The sequence below is a fragment of the Rutidosis leptorrhynchoides genome, chromosome 5 (genome assembly GCF_046630445.1).
Source record: "Rutidosis leptorrhynchoides isolate AG116_Rl617_1_P2 chromosome 5, CSIRO_AGI_Rlap_v1, whole genome shotgun sequence".
In the NCBI taxonomy this organism is placed as follows: Eukaryota; Viridiplantae; Streptophyta; class Magnoliopsida; order Asterales; family Asteraceae; genus Rutidosis; species Rutidosis leptorrhynchoides.
Window position 1 is genome coordinate 445,472,575 of NC_092337.1, and position 23,756 is coordinate 445,496,330.

Consider the following 23,756-nt stretch of genomic DNA (forward strand, 5'->3'; position numbering starts at 1 on the left):
TATGGATCGGGTGATGCCGTATCCATATCCATATCCATTTAGTTTTTGTTTATCCATATACATATCCATATCCGTTTAATTTCAATTCATCCATCCATATCCATATCCACCGGATTAAGCGGGTTAATGGATATCTGTTGGATGTTAAAAAAAAGTTATAATATTTTTCTAATATGCAATGAAAACAAATACGTAGTCTAGTAAAAATAAATATAACATGATATAATTAATATTTATAGAGAGTATAATATATGTCAAAGATATAACACAATTTGTTGAATTTACTATTAAAAGTAAATTATGAAAAATTAAATATGTAAATTGTATGTTTATTTTATTACATATACATGTATTATTGTAATATAACATAATTATTACATTATAAGTCGAAAGGAAAATGTAAATCTAACGGGAAATGCATTATTAATAGTAAATATGTAAGCATAAATCTATATTTATGCATTTGTATATGTATTTCGGGTTTTGATGGATATATCCATGGATGAAACTTTTCATTCATATCCATATCCATTTAGGTTCATCTATATCCGTATCCATATCTATTTAGGTTCATTCATATCTATCATGAAGCGAGTGGATCGGATGGATATCCATTGAATATGGTGGCCATTGACATCCCTAAATGACATGTGACTACTCGTATTATTATTGAGTAAATCAAACTTTAAATCTGTTATAAAATATCTAGATTGTGTTATAAAATATCTAGATTGGATGTTAATTTTATTATTATTATATTTCTTGCATAGTAATATTTTATACTATAAATAGACATGTATGGTAACCATTTAAGGTGCACCATTTCTCTTGAAATATCAATATCAATATTTCTTCTCTCCTTCTTCTCTCTTTTTCTCTCTTTGTTCTTATAACCATTAAAGGTAGTTATAAGCCTACTGAATTATAACACGTTATCAGCACGAAAAGCTTAGTGTAATTAAAAGATATCTCAAACGATCACGAATCACTAATCAAGGTATGAAATTATTAATAATTTTCAGACTCGAATATATCAAATTTTGGACTACTAACATTTATATTTATGTTATTTAAGTTATATATGGTCGGTTATACCACCTGAATTATATTTCTGTAATCTAACTTTTACTAACTTCACTAACATTTATATTTATGTTATTTAAGTTATATATGATCGGTTATACCACCTGAATTATATTTCTGTAATCTAACTTTTACTAACTTCACTAACATTTATATTTATGTTATTTAAGTTATATATGGTCGGTTATACCACCTGAATTATATTTTCTGTAATCTAACTCTTATTAACTTCACTAACATTTATATTTATGTTAATAAGACCTCATGATTGTACGCAACACGTCATTTGACAACTAGGTACTTTATGTACGCAACACGTCATTTGACAACACGGTACCATGGATCGAGATTAATTTCGATCAATACGAATACGACGGGGTCTTTATATGTTATCTAACATTTATGATTACTTATGCAATTAATCATTATTTATTTCATGCATACTAATGTTTATTCTTAAATTTATAATTTTAAAAGTTAAAATAAAAAAATAGTTTGTATTTTTATTAAAAGTAAATCTTAAAAGTTAAAATAAGAAAAAGTAGTTTGTACTTTTATTAAAAGTAAATCTTAAAAGTTAAAATACAAAAAGTAGTTTGTATTTTTATTAAAAGTAAATCTTAAAAGTTAAAATAAGAAAAAGTAGTTTGTATTTTTATTAAAAGTATATCTTAAAAGTTAAAGTAAGAAAAAAAAGGGGATGGTAAAATGGAATAGTTTTTTTGTCAAAAATGAAGTATTGAAAATGAAGTGGTCTCCTTCTATAACTAAAAAAAAAATATATATACTTTTATCAAATGAATTTTTTTGTGGCCGACAATTTCAAACACGAGTCCGTGTTTAGTTTATCAAGAATATCTCTTGCTTTGGTGAAAGGTCACGATCACGATATCAGGTGTTGTGAAAGAATTAAAAAATTGGTCAAGTGGCCTTTTAAAAACTAGAAAAAAAAATTTAAACAAAAAGTTTGTTTTATATATTTATAATTTACGGGTAACGTAAAAAAAAGGAAGTTTTTTTTAAAAAAAAAAAACAAAGAAAGTGTTTAAATGAGTTTTACAGAAAGGGGGAAAGCAAAGTAAAAAAAAAACTTTTTTTTAAATAAAGGTAAATGAAAGTAGGACTTAATACAAGAAAAAAGTAAACATCTCCTAGACGTGATAAAATCTATCAATGATAAGTTTAGACTTGATGAGCTAAATGTGACAAAAATGTTTCAACATGTCTTATGTTAATTTTCTAAAATAAGTTATTATTATTCCGAGTTTAACACATATACATATGTTAATTAAAAACAACCTTTTTGTTCTTATGTAGTGTTGGGTTGCAATTTTGGTTGTATGCCATAATTCCATCCAGTAGAGTGACAATAGAAAACTTTTGATGATAATCAATAAAAAACTTTTTTCCAAACTTGTCAAATATTTTGTTAAAAACGTGACCGTTGAAAAAAGGAGGTTGAATAATAAAACTTAAAAAACAAATTATTTTTTTAAGAGTGTGCATCAAAATGGCCCGTTTAATAATGGGGAGTAAAAATATAGTCAAATTGTTTCAACGAACAAGAGTTCAATTGGATGTCTCTTAAAAAAAATCCGCGGGTACGGGTGATGGATCCAATGGATCCGCATCCACGACCCGCGGGTGCTATCCCTAATTGTGACAAGTACAAATCAACTAAAAGTCTAAAAAATAAATGCTCTTATAGGGACCAAATGTTTACAATAATTGCCTAAGCTAGATATGAAACAAATAGTTCATAAAAAAAAAGGTCGTTGTGCGTTTTCGGGATGATAGCCGAAATACACTTACAAAAGTAGGTCAGCCGTCAATTCTTTATGGCCATATCAACGTAGATCAATAAAATAATTTATGGTTTTGATAAAAGATTAATTAAAAATTAATTGTTTTTTGGTCTTGGATTCTCGGTAACAAAAGCAAAGGTTGTTTTTGGTTGCCACAACAAACAAGACAGAGGTTGTTGACTTTTGTTGTTAAACATGGCACAAGTGAACAATAACAATAGATTATTGTTTTTGAAAAGAATAATGATGCGTTAATTTTATTGTATAAAATAAAATTAAAGAAAATGGTTTTCATTGATGACTATGAACAAACGCAAACAAAGTGTTTGTGGTATTTGGTGATTAAAAAAAAGTGCATCTAAAGCTTCTACTGAAAATAATATGCATCTAAAGCTTCTACTGAAAATTAATGTGCAAGGTACAACGTATAACTATATGGTCAAATTCATTTGAGCCTTCGGAGTCACAAGTATATGATGTATATATATATTACTCAATTAACAAAATAGTAAATCTAAATTAATTCATATGAATAGTAAAACGAAATTAATTAATTTACTATTCACATAAAAAAGCGCATATGATAAAAAGCGAATATGATGAAAAGCACAACGCATATGATGAAAATCGCATATGATTAAAAGCGCATATGGTGAAAAACACAGCGCATATGATTAAAAGCGTATATGGTGAAAAGGATATATGATAAAAAAAAAACACATATGGTGATTTATATATAAAAAAAAAAAACACATATGGTGATTAATGGAAAGCACATATGGTGATTAATGAAAAGTATATTGTGAAAAAGAATCACAAATGTTTCTTGAAAGAATTCAAGGTAAGATATATGAACCAATTCATCCATCATGTGAACCATTTTGATATTTCATGGTTCTAATAGACGCATCTAGCGGATGGTCTCATATTTGTATGTTATCAAGCCGTAATATGGCATTTGCAAAGTTTCTTGCACAAATTATTAAATTGAGAACACATTATTCTGATTACACCATTAAAAGGATGAGACTTGATAATGCTGGTGAGTTAACATCTCAAGCATTTAATGATCATTATATATCTACAGGGATTGTTGTTGAACATCCAGTTACTCATGTGCATACACAAAATTGGTTTTGCTGAATCAATAGATAAACGCTTACAGCTAATAACTAGACAATTGATAATGAGTACAAATCTCTCAATATTTATATGTGGACATGTAAATTTACATGCTGCGACATTAATTCGCATTATACCATGTGGAAGTCGTAAATATTTTCACTTAATACTTGATTTTGGCCAAGAGCCAAATATTTTCTACCTTAAAACATTGGTTGTGCAGTGTATGTTCCAATTGTATCACCACAACACAATAAAATGGTTCTTCAAAGAAAGATGATAATATATTTTGGATATAAAACATCTTCAATCATAAGATATATTGAACCCATGATGGGTGATGTTTTTACAGCACGTTTTGCTGATTGTCATTTTAATAAAACATTGTTCCCTAGATTAGGGGGAGAAATAAAAATAAAAAATAAAATGATGCTTCATGATGTGAACATCAATTAAGGTATATTGAACTCGCACAAAAGAATGTGAAACGAAAGTTCAAAAATAATGCATATGCAAGAACTTGCAAATTAATTACTTTATGCATTTACAGATATAAAAAAGTGACTAAATCATATATACCAGCGATAAATGCTCCAGCTCGAACTGAAATTCCAAAAGCTGGCAATAATGTCACTGTTGAGTCTTTGCCACGCATCAAATGTGGAAGATCAATTGGTTCCGAAGATAAAAATCCTCGAAAAAGAAAATCAGCTGATAATGAGGTAAGAGAAAGTGTTCAAGAAGAACCACAAATCAATATTCCTTCTGCAGAGGATATTGATAAATGTAAATACTAAAATTGCGATAAATTATGCAATATTATGGAACCGAAATGAAACTAAAATCTCTTTGAGATATTTTCATATAATGTTACAATGACATCATGAATAAAGATGATGATCTGGAACTAAAATCTATCATTGAATATACAAAATGGACATGATTGAGCTCAATGGAAAGGAGCAATAAGAGCTGAATTAGAATCGCTCGATAAAAGAAAAGTTTTCGGATCAATCGTTATCACTTTTAAAGATGTGAAACGTATGGGATACAAATGAATTTTTATCCGAAAAGAAATGTGCAAATGAAGTTACAAGGCAAAACTAGACTTGTAACTCAATATTTCCCACAAAGACCAGAAATGAATTAGGAGGAAAAATTATCCTCCTGTAATGGATACAATTACTTATTAGATACTTAATCAACCTGGTAGTTATTTAAATGCATCTCATGAATGTTGTTGCTACTTATCTGTATGGATCACTTAATAGTGATATATATGAATATACCTAAAGGGTTAAGGTATCATAAGCATCTAATGTAAAACCCAAGGGAATATATTCCATTAAATCACAAAGATTTCTAAGTGAGTTTATACAAACGGGACGTATGTGGTATAACCGATTAAATGACTACTTGATAAAAAAAAAGGGTATAAATATAAACTTATTTTGCACGTATGTTTTATAAAAACAATGTTCGGATATGAGATCGTAGTTGTTTATATCAATGTTCTTAACATCATATGAACAAATAAAGAGATCTATGAAATCATTCAACTTCTAAAGAATTATTTTGAAATGAAAGATCTTGAAAAAATCAAGTATTACCTTGGATTGCAAATTGAGCATATGCCTAATGGTTTACTTGTACATCAAACAACTTATACCGAAAAGATTTTAAAACATTTTTTTTTAAAGACAAACTCATTGTTGTTAGATCACTCAATATTGACACTGATCTATTTCATCCCTGCGAAGATCATGAAAATTTTAACAGATCGGAAGTTCTATATTTTAGTGCAATTGAGGTTCTTATGTATCTTATAGATTATACAAGATCTGACATTTCTTTTGCAGTTAATTTGTTGACAAGGTTCAGCTCAGCCCCTACCAAAAGACATTGGAATGGGATCAAATAAATAGTTTGATACCTTCGAGGAACTACTGATTTATAATTATTTTATTCTAACAACTCGAAACAAGATTTGTTTGGTTATACAGATGCAGATTATTTGTGATGACCCAGAAATTTCGACTAAATTTAAACTTAATCTTTGTATGATTAACATTTCCGACACGATAAGCAAAGTCTGTAAAACTGAATCTCAAAATTTTTGAATTACTTTTATATATTTAAATACCTTCGGTTGTTTTCGACGATTCGCGAACAATTATATGTAAAAAGATACATATATACTATAACATGAAAAGGTAACAATGTATTAATTGTTTGATACCGTACATTAAACTTATTGGTTTAAATATCTATTTTAATGTATATGATAAATTTAAATATTTATTATTAAAATTTATTTATAAATAACGTCCAATGTGTATTTAAAAACTGATTTATGTATATTAAAAAGATATATACATATATATAATAAACGATAGTAACATTCGTTTATTGATTCAATTGATATTTAGATAAGTTAACTAAAGCGTTTAAGATGAACCAGTTAAACACTAATTTGCTACAGTGTTTTCAAATTGCCACATTACTCAAAATGCTACAGTGTTTTCGAAAATTGACTTTGCTACAGTGAATTGCTACAGTAAAATTTGACTTTGCTACAGTAACTTTGCTACAGTAAAACACTATTTTAAAATGTATTTTTAGCAAATAACGAGATGATGATTTATAGAAGTAAATGACCAAAATACTCGAAAGTTTAAGATATACTATGAGTGGTATAGTTTATGGATAACTTAAGGCTATATTTTGACAAAGGTACGTGTCACGAAACGTAAAATGCAAGTTTTCTCAGCGTACGAAAGGACATTCGAAAAACCAGAACCGGGACATAAGTCGAGTGATGACGTACGACTTATCGGAACAAAAATTACAAGTCAACTATGCACGTGAATTTAATATAATATATAATTAATTATTTAAATTATATATATTATATTAATAATTAATTATGTCGACGAGCTAAATTACAAAACAATGTGAGCTGTCCCTGGTCCTCATGCGAGTCGCATGGCCAGAAGGCCATTTCCATGCGAGTCGCATGACTCCAGATTTCAGGCCAAGTGCTATAAATTCTCGAGTTTTGGCCAGATAAATCACACACACATATATATTATTTTTACTCCGTATTTATTTATTTTATTATTATTATTATTAATAATAATAAGATTATTATTAATCTTATTATTTTTATTATTAGTGTTATTATTTTTGCGATACAAAAATAATAATGTACATAAAATATTACGACGGAGTGCTGTCCAAGTAATTTTCAAAATGAGTTTTAGAGCAAGCTAGAGCTAAGAAAATTATGGGTTATTGCCAAGGAGGTTATGGGTAATGTTCGGGGGTATTTTTTTGTGAATCAAACCTCGTGTTTATCATCTCCGATGCGTCTACGTGCTTTCCTGCAATATTGTATATCAATATTAAACAGTGAGTTTCATATGATCCCTTTTACTCTCTACATTTTTGGGCTGAGAATACATGCAAATGCTTTATTAACCGATATACAATATTTATATGTGTGAGTTTCATATGATCCCTTTTACTCTCTACATTTTTGGGCTGAGAATACATGCAAATGCTTTATTAACCGATATACAATATTTATATGTGTGAGTTTCATATGATCCCTTTTACTCTCTACATTTTTGGGCTGAGAATACATGCAAATGCTTTATTAACCGATATACAATATTTATATGTGTGAGTTTCATTTGCTCCCTTTTTAATTGCTTTTGCAATATATATTTTTGGACTGAGAATACATGCACTTTATTTTAAACGCAATGGATACAAGTACATACTAAATTCTACACTGAGTTTGAACCGAAAATCCCTTAGCTTTGGTAACTAGTAACTGCCAGTTATAAGAACTGGTGGGCGCGAGTAGTAGTATATGGATCCATAGGGCTTGATATCCCCGTCCGAGCTAGAGCACTAGCCTTTTAACGGACGTATGCTATTTGAGAAGCGTACACGTTGGTTTACGTGTATTATTAAGATGATTATACAAAGGGTACAAATTATATAAGCATTAAAGTTTAGTTACCAGGGTGCTCAATTTTGTAGAACCGATTGATAAACGTTTCGGATGAAACAACTGAAATCTTGTGATCCACCTTTTATGTAAAACCTATTGATAAACGTTTTGAATAAAACAACTGAACTTTTGTAAATCCACATTGATATACGGATTATGTGTAATATTAAAACTATGAACTCACCAACCTTTGTGTTGACACTTGAAGCATGTTTATTCTCAGGTTTCTAGAAGTCTTCCGCTGTTTGCTTATATGTTAGACAAGCTATGTGCATGGAGTCATACATGGCATATTTTTCAAGGAAACGTTGCATTCACCAAATCATCACCATGTATCTTATTTTGACTGTACTGTCAACGGAAGTACTATTGTAAACTATTATTTACAGTGATTGTCTATATGTAGAAATCATCAGATGTTAAAAACCTTTGATTTAAATATTCATTTATGGTGTGCCTTTTCAAAAGAATGCAATGTTTACAAAACGTATCATATAGAGGTCAAATACCTCGCAATGAAATCAATGAATGACGTATTGTCCATATGGATTTGGAGCGATCGTCACATTATTTATCCGATCTACATAAAGCTAAATCTCAAACTGGATATGTATTCCTAAATGGAGGCACCGCAATATCATGACGTTCTCAAAACAAACACTTGTTGCAACATCATCAAATCATGCCGAAGTGATTGCATTACATGAAGCTACTCGGGAATGATTTTAGTTAAGATCAATGATACAAATCATTATTGATTCTTGTGGACTAGAACGCTATAAAAGCGTAACAACTATCTATGAAGATAATACAGCTTACATAATACAAATGAAAGAAGAGTATCAAAAATGACAGAACAAAACATAAATGCTGACGAGGCGCTAAAGCTATAAACGGTCTTAACGGTCATAAGTTTGATGGAAAAGAATGGTATATTGGTAAGGCTCAGAAAAAGACTGAAAGGGAATAGGAACTGAAACAACGGTTTGAACAAACCATGAAGGAGACTGTAGACAAATCACGAGGGCCAAACTTGTACATAAAAGATTTAGATGATACAGTTTCAGATGAAAACCTCAGATTTTTCTCATATACTCAAGATATCGTAAAAGACAACCAGATTAAAATGAGATACGTTCAATCAACAACTCTGCTGATCTTTATACCAAAGCACTGCTAACTGCTATTTTCAGAACACACGTTCATAATATTGGCATGAGGCATGTTCAGAAGATGTAACAACTCAGGCGTTGCCTACTTGAGGGGGAGTCAACTTTATGCTGCACTCTTTTTCCCTTAGCTAAAGTTTTATCCCAATGAGTTTTCTTTAGCAAGGTTTTTAACGAGGCAGTACTAGTTATTCTCTAATAAAATTGTCATCCAAGGGGGAGTGTTATAAAATATCTAGATTGTGTTATAAAATATCTAGATTGGATGTTAATTTTATTATTATTATATTTCTTACATAGTAATATTTTATACTATAAATAGACATGTATGGTAACCATTTAAGGTGCACCATTTCTCTTGAAATATCAATATCAATATTTCTTCTCTCCTTCTTCTCTCTTTTTCTCTCTTTGTTCTTATAACCATTAAAGGTAGTTATAAGCCTACTGAATTATAACAAAATCCATATTTTTAATTCATATTTTGGAAAAAAGTATGATGTCAGCGTAACATTAGAAGACGTCAGCGTAACAACAGAAGACGTTATCGAAATTTTTTCTTAATATACTAAAATTAGGGCGTATTTGTAATTAAACAATGCAAAGATTTTATTAAGTGCTCCATATATTTTATCAAAGTAGTTAAAATTTATCTTGAAAAATAATATGATTTGTTGTTATATGGTCACTATCTGACGTTGAGTCGTTGACTAGTTTTATTATTTTTCAAATAATAATAATAATTTTAAATTTTAATTCCTCGTATATGAGATTGAGATGAGATGTGAGATTGACATCGGTATTATTATTAATTAACTAGTTAAAGACCCGCAATTTCGCGGATTTTATGAAATGATGGAATTTGATAGAGTATTTGTTAACAATTGCTAATAGGTTACAACAAAAAATACCTGACATCAAAGTTGTAGTAAGGGTAAACACAACCAATACTTTTTTAATTACCCAAATAATCCTATAAACACAAATTAATAAGCATTCTCAATAAACACTTATTTTCTTTTCTTAAAAGAGTTACCTCACATAATTGCTTATCTGATGGCCAAACATAATTTGTTTGAATCTAAATACTGTACAGACATTAATGACGTATATATATATATATATATATATATATATATATATATATATATATATATATATATATATATATATATATACCATGCTGGTGTCCTTTGCTTCTCTCCTGTTATGCTAGAAAGGGTACCCGAGTAGCAGTTGCAATTAAATATGGAATGCTTATAAGTGGTGAGAATTCGATGTTCCCTTATCTCCACTCTTGAAACACTACACCGTCTTTTAATTCTATTCGTAGCAGATCAAACTCTTGAAGTGCAGTCCAATATTGCCCCTTGATAAGTTCTCTAACTAAATCTATTTCCATGCTTAATCTGTAATTGAGATCTCCAAACTAAAATTACTGGGTATTTCACAAAAAAATAAATATTAGAAGAATGCTAACAGAGATGACAAAATGGGCGGATCGAGTAAATATGTTATATTAGGATGATTTAAAACACTCTATCTTTAACATTTTTATAACTGATTCATATGACAAATAAGACTAATAATTTTTTTTATCATTCCAATGGTAATTTACGAATTTGATGATAAGGCATTACAAAATACACTTTTTGCAACTTGTGATAAGTTGACATGTTTCCCCACTCTCTTATACGAATATATACATGTCCAAGGGGTAATTCGCGTGATTGCTTTCTTTGATTTAATTTTCAGCTTCTTTTTCACCTTTAACTGTAATGAAGACTTGCTGACTTCTTGAGATGATATCCCTGATTCTGCAGATACACATACACAATACTGAGCGTACATCAACGAATCACAGCAAAGAATGTAACCAAGACAAACCAACTCAACTCATAAATAATTATACTAAAAATACATCATAATATACATAATATATAGATTACATATTTAAATAGTAAAACCAATGTACACATTACAGATCACATATGATAATATTAGGTTATCCTAACCTAAACCCTAAACACTACTATAATCTAAACCATAAGATCTAAACCTTACACTCTAAAATCTAAACCCTACACCTTAAACCCTAAACTATTCTAAATCCTTTGATTTAAAAACTAAATCTAAACTCTAACCCTAAATCCTAAGCCCTAAAATCTAAACCCTAGAATCTAAACTCTAAACCTTAACTTAAACCCTAAATCTAAACCCAAACCCCAAACCTAAACCCTAAACCCTAAATCTAAATTATAAACCCTAACCTAAACCCTAAACACTAAATCTAAACCCAAAACCCTACACCCTAAATCTAAACCCTAACTTAACCCCTAAAAACTCTAAACCCTAACCCAAAACCCTAAGCCCTAAAATATAAACCCTACACCCTAGAATCTGAACCCTAACCTAAACTGTAAATCTAAACCCAAAACCCTAAACTTAAACTCTAAACCCTGAATCGTAAATCTAAACCCTAAACCCTAACCTAAACGCCAAATCTAAACCATAAATGCTAAATCTAAACCCTAAACCTAAACTCGAAACTCTACACCCTAAATCTAAACCCTGAAAACTCTAAACCCTAAGTCCTAAAATATAAACCCTAGACCCTAGAATCTAAACCCTAAACAAAGTAATTTGTAAATGACAAAAAACTATATTACATTAAATTTGATATAAGGCAAGGAAAATAGCAAGATGAGTTGACAAATAGTTATTTGTAGCAATAATATGACGTGTCTTACCTGATGCATTTTATGACCCATATGTATGCTTTAATAATTCCCAACATAGGTCACCAATGACCCTGCAACTTGATAATGTTTCTCTTGGTTCTTTGGCATAATTGATGAATATGCGATTATAAATGAGCGATGAGATCATATCCTACCCGCAAATATCATAAAGATGTTACCTTGATATATTGACGACATTAAATTCAAACAAGTGAGTTGTCACCTCCTGTACGCATTTACAAACAAACACTCCATGTAAAAGTGTACTTTTAGATTGCATTTACAAATAACATTTTATAAATTGTATACAAGTATTTGCTGAAAACATACCTTGAATTTTAAGATATAGAAGAGTGCCAAAACTTCTTTATTCATAGCATTAACACTTGTTCAAATTTCAACCATTGTGGATCTAAATCCTAATCTCTTTTAAATTCCTACACTTTAAACCAATGATACACATGATGGCATCAATAGCAAGTGATCTTACCTTAGAGGCCTGAGTGGAGCTGACACATCAAGACCCATGTAAATCCACTAAGACAATGTGCTTCTTCTTCCTCATTGACTTTAAGAATATACTGATCGGTTATGGAAGTTTAACAAAAAAAAAAAAAAAAAAAAAATTAAACATATAGTCAAAGTTTATATAAATGTGTTGAAATGAAAACCAAATTGTTAACACAGAGATTGGAAAACATATTGATTAAATTATAAACTTAGTACATCATATTCCATTATCTTGGATCATACCAGTTGTGACCAAACCTAATTAGCTAAACAAATACTTTGTTTTTTGACCACTCATTGAGGCCGAAAGCTAGAATCAAAAGACAAATAACTTACTTCACTTAAATTTAGGAGTACATCTATACAACGTTGCATGTGTCATTGCTAAGTGTTGGTTGGCATTTCCCTATAACCAAATAAAGAAACGTAACACAAAAATGGTATATAAAAATACAAATTCCAATAAAGGTATAAAATCAGAGTTTTACCTTTTCTGTAAAATAAATAAATAAATAAATAAAAATAATAATAATAAACTACCCAAAGAAACACCATATCAATAGCATACCCAAAAGTACAAGCACGATGTTGTTGTAAAATATAGTAACAATAAAACAATATTAATGTCAATATCAAATACCCTTTACATAAAGGTGTAAACTTGTTCTCTGAAGCAAATGAAATAAACAAATAAATAAATATCGGGTGTACCACATACTATTAGACAGTGATAACAATCGTACATGAAAACAATGTAATCATATAAACAAACAAATTGTATATGTGAAATCTGTTGAACAACGACATCAATTTTACCTGGATATTAAGAGATCGATTGTCAGTCATTATAAATCTGAATCTGAATACTATTTAAAAAAAGTTTAAAAAAAAACTGAATACGAAAGCAGAATTAACAGTTAAATGAATTAGTAGTTATCGTGTTAACATCTGAATCGAAAACGAATGGAAAAATATGTTATCAACATCAACTTTCGATTTGTATGAAGTCGAAAAAGAATAAAAGATCGTTGATCGAAACCCTAAATTCTGCCAATGTCGCGATCGATGAAAACTTATACCGATTCAATTTCAGAGATATCACTATCTATAATACCCTTTTAATGTAATTGTTCATAATATAAATAATCATCTAGTTAAAGACCCACGATTTCACGAATTTTATTTTATGATGATATTTAAGACAATCTTTTAACCATGAAAAAAAATAACATTAAAAACAAAAAACAGGTAAAAATATAAATTTTAAAATTAAAGCATTTCAAAAGTTTAAATGTGTAAAAATATAAATTCAAATAATCTTGTTCAAAATGAAGTTCGAATATTGATTTAATTAAATTGAATACTGTAGTAAGAATTATTTCACAAGTAGGTATTAATTTTGACCCAAAATTGTATGAAACATAAATTTAACCAAGTTTTTTTTTCCGGATAAAGGGGTAGGAAAACATCCAATAGAACTAAAACTAAAAAATATGTAGAATTACAACGAATATGCGAGGAGATGTTTTTAGTGAACATCCAAACCCTCTAGAATAATGACCCTAGAACTATTACTTATCCAATTGCATTTATTAACATTCCAACTATTATAAGTCCAAAACCTATTACGAGTATAACTCAAAACATATATGATATAAATAAAACATCGTTAACATCTCTGTAAGCCACCATCATATTAAGATCATGAACCATATTCTTGCATACCATCTGATCTTCCTAAATGAAACCCTTTATCCCAATATTATCCACAAAAACGCACTGATATTAGTCATATGTACTAATCCAACCAAATAAAAGTTATCCAGAATACTATTGATTTCGACCACCAAAAGTCAAGCCATCATTTGTTTTCCTTAAATAATCACTTAAACATTTCAATACCATCATGTCAATATAACTGTTATGCACCATTATCCCATTCTAAAAAATCACAGCTCTAACCCATATATACCATATACCATATAATGCAAATCAAATTCAATTGACTCCTCAAGTTCAACACACCATCAAAACCCAAAATAAAAAAAGCTTGAATCTTTAACAGAAATATAAAGTGAACCATATAAAGAAACCAATTTACCTTTATATTTCCATTAACAGTAACCCCCGCAAAATGCAATTCATTGTAGTTGATTAGAAGCTCTACGACCCTGTGTTAATAGAAGCATAAAGATCACAAAGAAATGGTTGCTCTGCAATTTGGTATGTCTATGGCTTCAGTCATTTCCATCAATGATAATATGGTTTACCTTGCGTCAAAAATATAACCAGAACAACAGAAAATATAACACTTCCTCCGTCTAACCATCTTTCTCCTAGACGTTTAGCGCAATGACATTTATTCTAATAGAAACAAATGTCAAGTATTAAAGGACTTTAAAGCTTCAACTTTTATTAGCTAATACAATGATAAAGCCACAATCAACTAACAAAAAGTATATGCAATTAGAAATGAGATTCATATCTAAAATAGATTATTCTAAAAAGAATAACACGAGTTAAGAGAGTTAAGTAGGAACCTGTGAGATGCTGAAGTCTTCATCAGAAGTATCTGCATTCATTATATGAATATCAATGAAGAGATCAACACAATTAATGCTTAAAAATCAGCATACTCATCTCGGTTTCAGCATACACATCAGCAGAAAAAAATGATTCTCATATCTAAAATAAATTGTTCTAAAGAGAAAATCACGAGTTAAGAGCATCCAATAACAATATGTGAGAAGCTTCACTCTACTTGAGAGGTATATTCACAACATCAACATAATATCAATATGTGGCTTACTAAACTTCAAGCTTTCGACAACTCAGCCTCAACCTTTTTTGCTAAACTTCAAGCTTTACAACCAATGGTGTTATGTATAGAAAAATAAATTAAAAAATATAGAGCTGGAAAATTGATGAAACCCACATAAAGCATATTGGGATGGGTTCTCTCCTTTTCTGAGCAGCGATGTTACATTAGAACGTTGAAACATTTGTTGTTCTTCGATCGGTGTATCCATCAGTAATACGAAATAAACCGCCTTCAGATCATCTTTTTTTTGTTAGTGTAGAACCTTAGATATGCCGAACAGTTAACTTCAGATTTTTTAGGAGCCATAATCATATGTAATAACACGTTTTATTTAAATTCAAACACTAAAAACTGAAAAATGAAAAGACACTGAAACGATTAAATCCCCAGATTTACAACAAAATTGAATGATGAATACTAACTCATCTTTCACTTTCACTTTCACTTTCACTTCATGTAACTCATCTTTGACAGCCGATTCAACCGAAGTTTTATAATCAGAAACCTCCATTTCTAACACAAAGCTAGCCTCACTAACAACATCTTTCCACGTTTTATTAATACTAACTTCACCTTCTTTAATAGCTTCATTAGCTGAATCTAGAGAACTGGAACTGATAAACCTAATAGCATTTTATTTCAAAAAAAAAAAAAAAAAAAAACTACAGAATTGAGATCATTTGAATCTCTCTATGATCCTAAGGTTAAAAAATTGAGTACCTTGGGTAAAGTTGAATTTAGAATTTGAGAATTGTAACAGACTCGTCCCACATCGGTGGGAGAGGAAAACAAAGCACTCCTTATAAGGGTGTGGATACCTCTTCTGGTATGACGCGTTTTGAGGGTGTTTACCCGAGAAGCAAATCCGTGAGGTAGAAGTGCGATCCGGGGTTGTACTCATGCGCGGGTAGCCCGTCGGTGATCGGCTTGTGTCCAAAGCGGACAATATCATACTACGGGCTGATGGTGATGTTACTTATGGTATCAGAGCTGGGGCCCGCATCGATGTGCACTGCGGGGACGCAGTGTCCCGAAGGGGGGGAGAGTTGTAACAGACTCGTCCCACATCGGTGGGAGAGGAAAACAAAGCACTCCTTATAAGGGTGTGGATACCTCTTCTGGTATGACGCGTTTTGAGGGTGTTTACCCGAGAAGCAAATCCGTGAGGTAGAAGTGCGATCCGGGATTGTACTCGTGCGCGGGTAGCCCGTCAGTGATCGGCTTGTGTCCAAAGTGGACAATATCATACTACGGGCTGATGGCGATGTTACTAGAATCCTCTGATTGCATCATTGTGAGGTGATCGAATCTGTGTACTACTATTACTCTTGATCGCCAAATTTCTTCTTTTCAACTTTCACTTCACTATTTGATGATTGAAACATTGCCTAAAACCCTAATTTTTGTGGGGAGTTTTTAGGTTTTAGGTTTAAACAATACCTCTAGAGATGAGAGAAACACAATCAACAAACCACCGGCTCTGTTCACTTTAGGTAACAAACCTCTTTAAAACAATTGATCCTACAATTGCAGCCACCGGCTCTGCAAAAAGAAGATTGGAATATATATGTTGTCAAGTCACCAGATAGCTTCACATGATATATATGATATATAGGACATCAAATGGGTGGTAAGTAACAAGTAAATAGTCGTCATATACTTCCATCACCATGGGTTTTGAAAGTAATGGTTTCTAATAAAGTAGAGAACTCTGATCAAGATTATATCTTGGGTAGATAGGGTAACTCATACCTACAAACAATCAATATGATTTGAAATTTTAATTAAAATATGCTACTCGTTATTGCAATATTATTAAAATAAGTAATATCACCATGGGTTCACTAATTTTATACAACTCTATGACACCTCTTCTGGTGCCAACAGCAAGGTTTTTTTAGTTTGGTGCAACTGAAGCACGTACTGCATCACGAAGGAATCGACTCAATTTAAGATTGATAACTTTTTACAATACATGTTGAGCAACGTTCTACCCATTTAACACTTTTTTAAATAGATAAATTATTCAGCATAAGGCTTATCATATGCCATAACCTTTTTTGTTATCACATTTATACGACAAAGAAGTGCAGTAAATAAATTATTGACAATGAATAAATAATTGTCCTCCACTTTTGTACCTTTTTAGAATCTGAGTGAAAGATTAAAAGCAGCTGGTTTTATAAAGATCGGAAATATAGAAATTTTAAACTAAGTTCAAGTTAATAACCTTTTCGAGGACAATGACTCTTTCACGCAGGCAATGGACCGCAGAGTTCTTTGCAGTTCCTTAGTTTACTTGCCTGCCATTATACTTGGTCAAGTAAAACCCATCAAAAATGTCAGTCATCAATGAAAAAGATACTTTTTATAATTTATCAAGAACTTAAAAACATTATAGAACTAAATGAGGCAATACATACCCCATTTACTTATGTATGAGTATATTCAGGTTATGTTTTACATATAGCACTCTCATACCTCACTTTTGTGGGATTGGGTATTGTTGTTGTTGTTGTTGTTGTTGTTTTACATATAACACCGTTCAAATGGGTAAACTATTAAAAAAACTGACAAGAGACGGTTCAAATGGGTTAGAGGTCACCAAAAGGTTAAAACGGTTAAAACTTAATCATACTGAAGACACTAAATAGTCATTAAATAATCTTTTGGAACCTAAAATAAATGAATATAACTGTTTTGGTTGACCAAAACCGAGCATCCACAACCCCATATCAATAAACAACCAATTTCAACTGTGCATTTTTTAAACCTCTTAACAAATAAACCACCCAAGACTCGCAAAATCGGGGGTATAAAGCTCCAAGAAGTAAGATAAATCATGCTCAACACACCTGGAGAGAGCAAATTCATACTGTAATTATTCCGGAATGAGAAAAAGCAATGCATTCCCTTTTGAACCATCTCCACAAGCTGTTTAACCAACTTAACGGATACTCCCTCCGTCTCATTTCAATAGTCCACAGACAAAAAACACGCAGTTTTAGGAAATCCCACTAACTTCATTTCTCCACCAATGAAATATCTTCTCTCTCCAGATCCACCAATGAAATATCTTCTTTCCTTTCTATTTATGGAAGTGGACTATCAGAATGGGACAGCCCAAAATAGAATACTGCCCTATTGGAATGAGACGGAGGTAGTATATTTCTACAGTTAGAAGACAAATAATGAGATTACAGATAAGCAAATATTATGAATTGGAATGTAAACATGAAACTTAAGAGGCAAAGCTAAACACCTTAGACACATCTAGAGAATCATACTGCACAATCTAGAACATAAACGGATTAAAATACATTAAGTTATGCACTCTGGTCAATAAACTTGTATGCCGTCCTTTAATTAACTGGTAAAAAAATGTCACTTTGATGGATATAATTTTAGTAATTTTCCACCATCTGCGAAGATTATGTGTTCTTAAAACTAAAGAAAGAAATCTGATTACCTTACCGATCTTGAATTGGCATATGACATGGTACAGTGAGTGATGATGTAAAACCTTGCGACCGTCTTTTCTGGCATACTTGCACCAAGAATGAGTTTAGAGAGACATACTTCTTTTCTGACTCCCCGATATCATCGTCAAAGAATGCAACTTTGGCAAAGGACTCCTATAACATGGTGTGATACTTCCGTTCGGTATTCCACTGCAAACTTCTTTTTATGTTATGGATCTGAATACCATTATGAAATATTATGTAATCGGAGTATATATGCATGATTGGTGAGCACTTAAGTACCTGAAATCTATTTCTTTTCATTATGAACAACAATAGAATCGACGACTTTGTCTTCGGTTTTTTGATTTCAGGGTTTATGCCACCGCCGCCTTCTGCTCAAACGGCCACCATCCGCCACGAGGAGTGATTGACACGTGTTGCGATTCCACCACCCATGGTAGCTCTTTGCGGTGGTGATGGTAAGTCGAAAGGAATAGCAACTCCAACTATGCTCACCATCGTTCTCTGTTATCTGAAATTACTGTGTCTACTAAATCAAGAAAAAATATCAAATGGCAAATTTATAAACACAACTCTATTATACTATAGTTTTATTAAAAGCGAATATTTAAAGAGTGTGGACCATAGGCTTGTACCTACTAAATTAGTTTACGTAATAGGTGGATCCGACAATCAAAATTTTCATCCAAAATCTTGGAGTAAAGCTCTCATTAGCAAGACTTCTGCCCATCTGTCATCTATGAGAGACAATAAGAGTTCAATTAGTCCCCATCTTTCCATCTTTACATAATAAGTTCTTCTGCTTTCTGGTTTTTGATAAAGAGGAAGAGATAATGAGCTCATACAAAATCATTCAATCGACTAATCCAGTTTGAATAAAATATATCATACATAATCATTCAATACTTCACCCAGTTTGGTTCATACAAAAGAACTAAAAATTTACAAATTCAGAATCAAATAACAGCAATAACAAAACTATTACAAATCAAAAACATATTATACATAGATTGTAAAACAAATCACTTACAATAAATGAAGTATGACTTTTTTCCGTTATGAAACTGTCAGATATTTTGATACCTAACAAACAAAACCCACAAATCAAGATCAAATTTTAAACCAAACCCAATACAATGAATTATCAAAATACAGTTATAGAGTTATCAAGAACTGAAAACGTCTAACAATTATGCAGCAATAGTTTTTTTATTAAAGTTCAAATTTAAGGAAATTGTTCGATCATAACCGTTATGGAGGCAACGGTGGTCATGGAGGCCATAACCGTTATGGCGGATGTTAGGGTTGGCTGAAAGACCCGATTTTTAACAAACGACTAATTTTGGTGATGAAACCTATAAACCCTAATTAAAACGACTAATTTAAACTCACAATCGATCTATATTTTTAGCATAACAAAACATAATTTTAATTAAAGTGATTTCTAATGAACCTGTTGAAATCGATATGTACCTGTATGAATTGATAGAGAATCGCTATGAATTAGTTGATTGGTAGCGGATGGAATGATACGACTGAATGAAAAGATTTAGAAGGGTAATTATGAAAGGGTTTAGATTACCCGAGTTTTTTTTATGATAGAGAAAATGAACACCTCAATACATCTGATAAAATTACACTTGTGTTTAATAGATGCGTGATCTTCTTTCTGGCCAAATTCGTCATCGCCATTGTTAAAGGAAAAAGAGGGAATCTAAACCCTAACATAATGAATTATATGGTGATGAACGAATCTAGAGGAAGATGATGAACGTCTGGGTTTTTTTGTTACGTTTGGAGAGCTAGGGTTGAAGGGTGTGAAATAAACTCACAATGTTTGAAACCCCTAATTTTTAAAGAAGCACCCGTGTTGTGACGACCCTGCAATTTCCGACCAAATTTAAACTTTAATCTTTATATATTCCTGACACGATAAGCACTGTTTGTAAGTTGAATCTCAAGAATTTTAAACTGTGTTCATACACTCATTTAACCTCGACCAAGTTTCGATGATTCACGAACCATTATATGAACGGATATGATTATATATGTATATATTATAACTTGAAAACGTTAGCAAGTATTAAACGTATTTGTTTCAATATGTTTATCGATGGAATTAGAAGATTATATCAAATGATTAATTTATATGGTACGGTGTATGATTAAGAGTCTCTGTTGAGAGGTCCACTTTTGATTTAGCAAACCTTTCCTTTTTAACGGTATTCAGAAAAATTGGTAAAGTGATTTATTAGAAAGAACAAAAGTGGTAATTAACGGGAACTAGACAAGGGTTAGTGGAGATTCCCGTCGGATTTTCAATTTATGCCTTACAATAATTGTCTCGTGACTTTTAATAAGATAAAACCATCTGTCATGTTAAGATGATTTTTTTATACGTACATTTATCCATTTGATCTAATCCTAAAACCCATGAATAAACTGTAAGTTAATAACTTGAACCTGTTATGATTTATTTATTATTTTTCTCTCTTAAGTAAAAACATTTTTTCGTCATAATAGAACTAGTTATTAATATATATGTTTAAATAACGTAGGTTGGAATATTAGTTGTTAGATATATGAATAACTTGCAACGTACATTAAAACGTGCTCATTAAATATATATGTTTTCAAATTAAGTACACGGTAATAACACTCGCCTAGTGACGCAATTGATATTTAAAACGGTTAGTACATAAATTAATTGTATCTATTAAAATTTTTAAAATGAAAACATTACGCGTTAAATTATTTTTCTAAACGAAATAAACATAAACTTTGAAATATAAATAGTGTTGAAAAACTAAAGGTTATATTATTAAGTAAGGATTTTGAATACAAACTTATATTTCTAAATATGTATGTATGTATGTATGTATGTATGTATGTATGTATGTATGTATATATATATATATATATATATATATATATATATATATATATATATATTAACTTAGTCATAAAAATTCCTAATTTAAAATAATATTTTGACAAACAATGAGCCACTGATTTATAGAAGCAAATGACCACAATACTCAATTATATAAGTTATATTTTTTATAAGGTAATTTATTGATGAGAAAGTCAAATTATTAATAAGGGTACACGTCGCGTAACGTAAAAGGCTAGTCAATCGAATTTTTGTATTATTATTAAAAATGATTATTATTATCGTCGTTCTAGTTTTATCTTATTATTATTATTATTATTATTATTATCTTCATCAATAAAAGGATTTATCATTAAAAATTATTATTTTTATTATTATTAATATCGTTATTATCGTTAAAGTTATAATTAGTATTATTATTATTATCTAATTATTATTATTATTATTATTATTATTATTATTATTATTATTATTATTATTATTATTATTATTATTATTATTATTATTATTATTATTATCATCATCATCATCATTATTAATATATATATATATCATTATTTAAAAATGGTTATTGTTATTATTATTATTATTATATTATCATTAAAATAATTATTAGTATTATCGTTAATAATGTCATTGTAATTATCATTATTAGTATTATTGTAATTAAAACTAATATTAGTAACACCTAATTATTTTGATTACTATTATTATCATTATTATGAACACGATATAAAAGTCGATTAAAAGCTATTAAACGAAACGATTAGGAAATAATGAGTAAGAGTATCTTGATGAAATTAAAATATTATAAGATATTGATTTAGATAAAATTATCGTTCTTATTTTTATCATTACTATTATTATTAAAAGTATCGTTAGTATTAAAATTATCATTTTAACAAAAATTATCATTTTAATAGAAATGTCATTGTTATTATAAAATATCACTATTATTATCATTTTAAATAGAATTATTATTTTAAAGACAATATTAAAAAGTGTCGTAAATATTAAAGTTTTCATAATTAGAATTATCATTTTATCATAATGTCATCTTAGTAATTATAAATATTGATATTTTTATTAATAAAATAATAATAATTATTACTACAAAATAATACAACTTTTACTTACTATTATCATAGATATTATTTTATCAAATAAATATGTGATACAAACATATTTTACTACGGGTAATAAAATTACTTTAATAATACCTATTATATTATCTTTATAATATTAAATGAACTTTATAAATTTTATTACTTAAGATATATAAAAGTATATTTTTTTATAAAGTTTTATTTATTAATAAATGAATTATATTATTTACTCTAATAAATCGTTTAAAAATAGTTAAAAATATAAAACGGCGATATTTAAACTATATATTAATCATGTATAGATTTTTGAAAATTATTTTAAGTCAAATTGAATTTTGTTGACTTTTGCATATTAGTCTCGAGCATTAGGATTGCGATACACTATGACCTAAACTAAATTGTTAGACAAATTTTGACCAACATATATATATATATATATATATATATATATATATATATATATATATATATATATATATATATATAATTAATATAAGTTCGTGAATCCGAGGCCAACCTTGCACTTGTTCAATGACGTTATATGTATTTTTACTTCGAAATACAATAGGTGAGCTTCATTTGCCTTTTTTACCCTTTATATTTTTGGGCTGAGAATACATGCGAAATTTTTATAAATGTTTTACGAAATAGACACAAGTAATTGAAACTACATTATATGGGTTAATGATCGAAGCCGAATATGCCCCTTTTTGCTTGGTAACCTAAGAATTAGTAAACCGATCTACTAATTAACGCGAATCCTAAAGATAGATCTATTGGGCCTAATGAACCCCATCCATGGTTGCGGATGCTTTCGTACTTCGATGTTGTTTTATCATGTCCGAAGGATTTCTCGGAATGATAGGGGATATTTTTATATGCATCTTGTTAATGTCGGTTACCAGGTGTTCACCATATGAATGATTTTTGTCTCTATGCATGGGACGTATATTTATGAGAACTGAAAATGAAATTCTTGTGGTCTATTAAAATGATGAAA